The following is a 6000-nucleotide window of genomic DNA, read 5'->3' as shown; positions in this document are numbered from 1 at the left end:
GTGACTCGCTTTGGCCAACAAGTATGTAAGAAATGACAGTGTTTGGGGGCCCCTGGCTGGTGCAGTCAGTTAAGCATCCAACTCTTGGTTTTGGCTCAGGTGGTGACCTCAGGGTCATGAGGTTGAGCCCTATATCTGGCTCCATTCTCTCTCCCTCTTCCTCTGCCCCTCCCTCTGCTTGTTCTTTTTTTCTCTCTCAGATAAGTAAATAAAATCTTAAAAATAAAAGAGAAAGAAATGACGATGTATGACTTCTGGAGTCCAGACTTCCAGAGACCTCGCAGCTGCCACTTTCACTCTCCTGGAACTTGCTGCTATTCTGTAAGAAACCCGGGATATTCTGGCTGGAGAGCCATATGGAGGAGAACCGAGGCACCCGGCTGACAGCCCCAGCTAACCGCCTCCAATGTGAGTGAGGCCATCTTGGAGCATCTCGTCCCGGTGACTGCAGACACAACGAGCATCTCCAGGTGAGGCCAGCAGAAGAACTGCGCAGCTGAGCCCAGTTAAAATGGCAAAGTCGTGAGCTAATAAATGGGTATTGTTTTAAGCCTCGTAAGTCTTGGGGTTTTGTTATGCAGCGATGGCTAGACTAGCCCAGTGCTGTCTGTGTAGTCATAGCCTCGTAAGTCTTGGGGTTTTGTTATGCAGTGATGGCTAGACTAGCCCAGTGCTGTCTGTGTAGTCATAGCATGTCAGCCAGGGGCAGGGGACAAGGGTTTCTTCTTTGGGGATGTGGGTTGCTCACCATGGTTGAATTTCCTGGCTCAGCTCTCCAGTCCCCAAGCTGGTTGGGACCCCTGTGCTGCTCCTGGAAGTAAGTCACTACCTGGGTGTGTGGTTTGGCCCCAAACCTTCTAGGTGCCCACGCAGCCCCTTTGACAGGCTCATTCTCTGCACTGGGCTGAGGCTCAAAGAGTCAACCCTCTTGAAAAGAAGAGAGGCAGGGGCGCCTGGGTGGCTCAGATGGTTAAACCTTCGGCTCAGGTCATGATCTCCAGGTCCTGGGATCGAGCCTCATGTCGGACTTCCAGCTCAGCGGGGAGTCTGCTTCTCCCTCTCCCTCTGCCTCTCCTCCGGCTTGTGCTCTGTCTCTGTCTCTCTCTCAAATAAATAAATAAATAAATAAATAAATAAATCTTTTAAAAAGAGAGAGAGAGAGGCAGCAAACAACCCTCTTCTAGGAACTTAACATCTGAACAAGGACAGGTATGTCCAAATTGAAGTATGAAGTTACCCCCATCTTCAACACCCGCCCCTCCTTTCCTTGAATCTGTATGGCACTTTTACTTCCCAAACCCCTTTCTACTTAGCTTGTTTCAGTCCCAACATAGCCCAGTGGATGAGAGGGCCGGGTGAGGAAATCAGGAGACTTGCCCAGCGCCATGCAGCAGCTTAATCGTGGGACGAGTCCAGGCCTCCTGCTGGAGTTTCCAGGGACCCAGTGCTGGGTACTTCGAGCAGCTTCCATGGGCAGACCCTCTCTCTTCGAGGGTCTTCAATCCAGGATGCAGCCTGAGGACACAGAGAAGAGCACGGGATGGTGCCCCGTAAGCCGTGTGGTGTGAGGGAAAAGATCGAGCGTCAGTTCTGTCAGCTCCATCAGCTGTGGGATCTCAGGCAGTCACGCAACCTCTCTGAATCTCAGTTTCCTGATTTGTAAAATGGGGTTAAAATTATATCTACCTATACATAAAAAACTACAAGTAACATTTGCATCTGGAGTGAGGTGTGGGGTGGGGCATCTGGGATAGGAGGAAGACTTGATTTTTCCTTGTCTGTCTTTTGGACTCCGCAACTTTGTCATTGTGATGATTCATTTTATGTGAACTTGACTGGGCTAAGAGATGCCCAGATCTGTGGTGAAACATTATTTCTGGGTGTGTCGGTGAGGGTGTTTTTGGGAGAGATTAGCATTTGATTCAGGATACTGAATGAAGAAGAGCGCCCTCACCAGAACAGGTGGCCTTCATCTAATCTCTAGAGGGCCTGAGTAGAACAAAAAGGTGGAGGAAGGGTAAATTGGCTCTGTTTGAACTGAGGCATCCATCTTACCCTGCCCTTGGACATAGGGGCTCCTGATTCTTGGGATTTCAGGTTCAGATGAGGACTTCCACCACTGGGTACCAATTCCCAGGCTTTTGGACTTGGGCTGAATCACACCTGCAGTCTTCCTGTTTCTCCAGCATACAGACAGCCGACTGCGGGATTTCCTGGCCTCCACAATGGTGGGAGCCAATTCCTATTATAAATCTCCTCTTGTGTATATCTCTATCCTATTGAATCTGTTCCTCTGGAAAACTCTGACTGATCAGGTAATTGCAGAATAAATATTATCAATTCAATAACAATATGGATTAACCAAGGAATAAATCATCAGTTCATAATAATTCTAATTAGCCAACATATAAATATCATATCTAAAAAAAATCGGTCTCTCCAGTGGCATACCTAGAGTATTTGACAGTCGAAAGGACAAAACTACAAAGAATCATTATTTTCTTGATTCACTTTTCAGCTTTAGCTCAACGAACAATTTAAATGTCTTATTAAAAAAGATTCGAAACTGTTACAAACTTCTCTCAGAACGCACGGGCATAGTGGAAAGTGCTGGGTGTTCACCTAATTAACTTCCACGTAGAATACTGTTTGTTAAAAAATAATGAAAGTGTGTTAATTTGACTCTTACACATTTATTATCAAAACGCAACAGTAATCATAGCCATTTGTTTAGAACTTCTAGAACTTAGACCCACAAAGGATTTTCCCACGAGTATTTTGTCACGGACCTTGTTTAGAACTGCCCACGTATGAAGATAATAAAAAGTTAGACTTTCAGCCCGTTATACTGTTGTTTTTAAATTCCCTGCTAGACGATGCACCCCCTTGTTGCTTAACTCAGGGCGGACAGGTCCCCTAGCTCTGCCCTCTTTACAAGGTCCTTGTTAGAGATCGCATGGGATGATACTTTCAGGGGCCTCAAGTTCAAAAGCCTTTGGCGTTCAGAGAGGAGTTACGTGAAGCGGGGTAAGTCACGGGGTGTATATCCTACCCGGAGGCGGTCACAGCCGATTTTCCCGACAGACAGCCGGCGACACCCACAACCAATAAACAATCCAAACTTAGGTCAGGGCTGGCTTCAAAGCTCTCTCCACTATGCCCTTTTGGCCTCGCCCTAAGGCCGTTTCCCTCCTGTAACAACGGGCCACTAATACTCACCTATCAAGGGAAGCCCGGGAAAATTCTGTCAAATTCGAAGCCCAGGACCTGGCACACAGCGAACACTCAAAGAGCCATAGCGCTTTATAAAATAGTTGATGAGCTGCAAAGCATGGCACAAGTATTACTCTGAGGGACATAAACAGCAGGGTGGGAATACCACCTTACTTTGGGGTGGATTCACAGATGGGTGCTGATTTATGCCCTAGGTGAGACGAGGGTAAGGAACATGGGAGCCCTGGAGGAGGTGAGAGCTGAGGTGGGTGGGTTCAGATGAGAAATGAGTCTGGTGGCCCCTGTGCTTGCGGGAGGAGAGAAGGGTTCAGGCCGTAGTGACAACAGTGTGGCTCTGCTTGAGGGAAAGAGGTGTGGCCCAGCTCCCTCTGTGGGGTCCTGACAGTTTAACAGGGTAAGCAGGCCACCCGAGGAAACACTTAAAACGCAAAATGACATTTAAAATAGGCGGAGGGTGCCTGGGTGGCACAATCAGTTAATTGCCTTGGGCTCAGATCATGATCTTGGGTCCTGGGATCTAGCCCCACATCAGGCTCCCCACTCAGTGGGGAGTCTGCTTCTCACTCTCCCTCTGCCCCTCCCTCTGCTCTTCCTGTCTGTCTCTCAAATAAATAAAATGTTTTAAAAAAGAGCCAGAGGGATGTTTACCGCAGTTCAGTTTATGGTGGCAGTCAACTAAAAGTAGTGTGAGTATCTAAAGCTGGAGGGGAACTGGTTAAATCAATCATGCTACGTCCATTCCCTGCGAGAATACTATTCAATCCCCAAAACTGATATTATTAGAATCTATGTAGATGAATATTAAGTGACAAGGACAGAAATACCCTTTATATATGTTGTGTGTAAAGAGGAAATAAAACAGCGGGTACAGTGCAATCTCAGTTTTGTTGAGATGAAAGCAAGTGTCCGTTAAAATATCCTGAAGGATACGCATCAAGGTATTAACAATGGTTATCTCTAGGTGGTATTTGGGGGGGTTTAAACTTTTTTTATTTCTGCTCATCTGTGTTTTCTGATTTTCCGCAGTGAGTATGTTCTGCTTCTGTAATGAGGAAAAACGACACTTATTTTTAAAGTGTGGTGACAATTAGATGGACAGAGATCAAAGACTGCGTTAGATAGGAAAAAAAAAAGACCGTTAATAGGACTCAGCTAATCTGGAAAAGCATCCATTAGGAGGCCCCAGACTTTCCATGCAAGGTGAAGGAGTGTGAGAGGGCGTTGAGGGGAAAGGCAGGTGGGGGCAGGGCAGAAAACCGGGGATAGCTCAGGCACAAGGAGATGGCAGGGGTGGCGACCTCACGCCTGACATTCACCTTGCTGGCTCCTTGACCGCTGGACCATGGTCATTGGCCACTCTACCCACACGGCTAGGTGGCTCTCCAGAATAAACCACGAGCGTGGATGGAGCTCCGGGTGGGACTTTGTCCATGGATGCTGCCTGCCGGCTCTCCCAGGCCACGGTTCTAAGAAACTGATGAATGCCGGTGGAAAAGCTGACTATTAGCAGTTTTGGCCAAGTGGTGGTGCTAAAACACAGAAGATCAGAGCACAGCCTAGCAGTCCTGGGTTAGGCTAGAGCTGTCGGCTGCAACTGGAAGGCCACCAGGGGGCAGAGGAAGGTTGAGAGGCTGCTTCCGCGGGCCACCTTGAGTCACCGGTCTACAATGCCCTCTCTAGTCCTACAATGCCCTCAGCTGCCCTTCAATAAAATGGATCGTTAGGATAATGAAGTGCCAGGAGTGAAACAGAATTACTCAAACACGTGTGGATCTTGGAACTAAATGCTCCAAGGGACAGCTCAAGACACCTCTCCAAGCTCCTCTGTCAGCTCTCCCCCCCGCTCCAACCGCACACCTCCTTGCGCTGAGCCTCACCCTCTCGCCATGCTTTTTCCTTCTCTCCCTGTGTCCTCCCTTCCTTCTCCCTATTCACCGAGCACTGTCTGGGTACCAGAGCATTTAGCCAGATCCGGGGCAGGTAAAGGAACGATTCCAGAGGATGAGGTGGGAAGGAGCTAGATAAGGGGCAAGGTGTGTGCACAGAGTGGATATGTCAAGTGTGATGGGCAGAGAGAACCACACTTCCAGGTCCTTGGGCTGGAGAAATGGGGCCCGTTAGAAGAACCAAGTAAAGCCCTAGTGTGGCTGAAGGCTGGTCAACCAGGAGGTGACTGGTAAAGATGAGGCTGGAGAGAGGCAGGGGACTGACCGTGTAGTTTGGACATTTGCGAGACCACTGGAGGATTCCAAGTAGGTGAGGGACATGATGAGATTGATTTTTTTTTAAATTTTTTTAATTTTTTATTTTTTAATTTTAATTTTTTTAAAGATTTTATTTATTTGTTTATTTGACAGAGAGACAGCCAGCGAGAGAGGGAACACAAGCAGGGGGAGTGGGAGAGGAAGAAGCAGGCTCCCAGCAGAGGAGCCTGATGCGGGGCTTGATCCCAGAACTCCAGGATCACGCCCTGAGCCGAAGGCAGACGCCCAACCGCTGTGCCACCCAGGCTCCCCGAGATTGATTTTTAAAGAAGACCTCACTGGGTGGTGTGGAAGAAAGGCTAAGGTGGCCAAGAGAAGACCTTCTGCCAGGCAGGTGCTAACAGGACAGAGGAGTGATGATTGCCGCCTGTACGTAGTATGTAGATGGGGAGAAGGGGAGAGGTTCGGGTATGTTTTGGAAGTAGAATTAGTAATTTATTAGATGCAGGAGGGGTGGGGTAAGAGAGAACAAGCGGTCAAATATGATTCCCTGGTTTCTGGC

The sequence above is a fragment of the Ailuropoda melanoleuca genome, chromosome 16 (genome assembly GCF_002007445.2).
Source record: "Ailuropoda melanoleuca isolate Jingjing chromosome 16, ASM200744v2, whole genome shotgun sequence".
In the NCBI taxonomy this organism is placed as follows: Eukaryota; Metazoa; Chordata; class Mammalia; order Carnivora; family Ursidae; genus Ailuropoda; species Ailuropoda melanoleuca.
Note: the sequence above shows the minus strand (reverse complement) of the source record.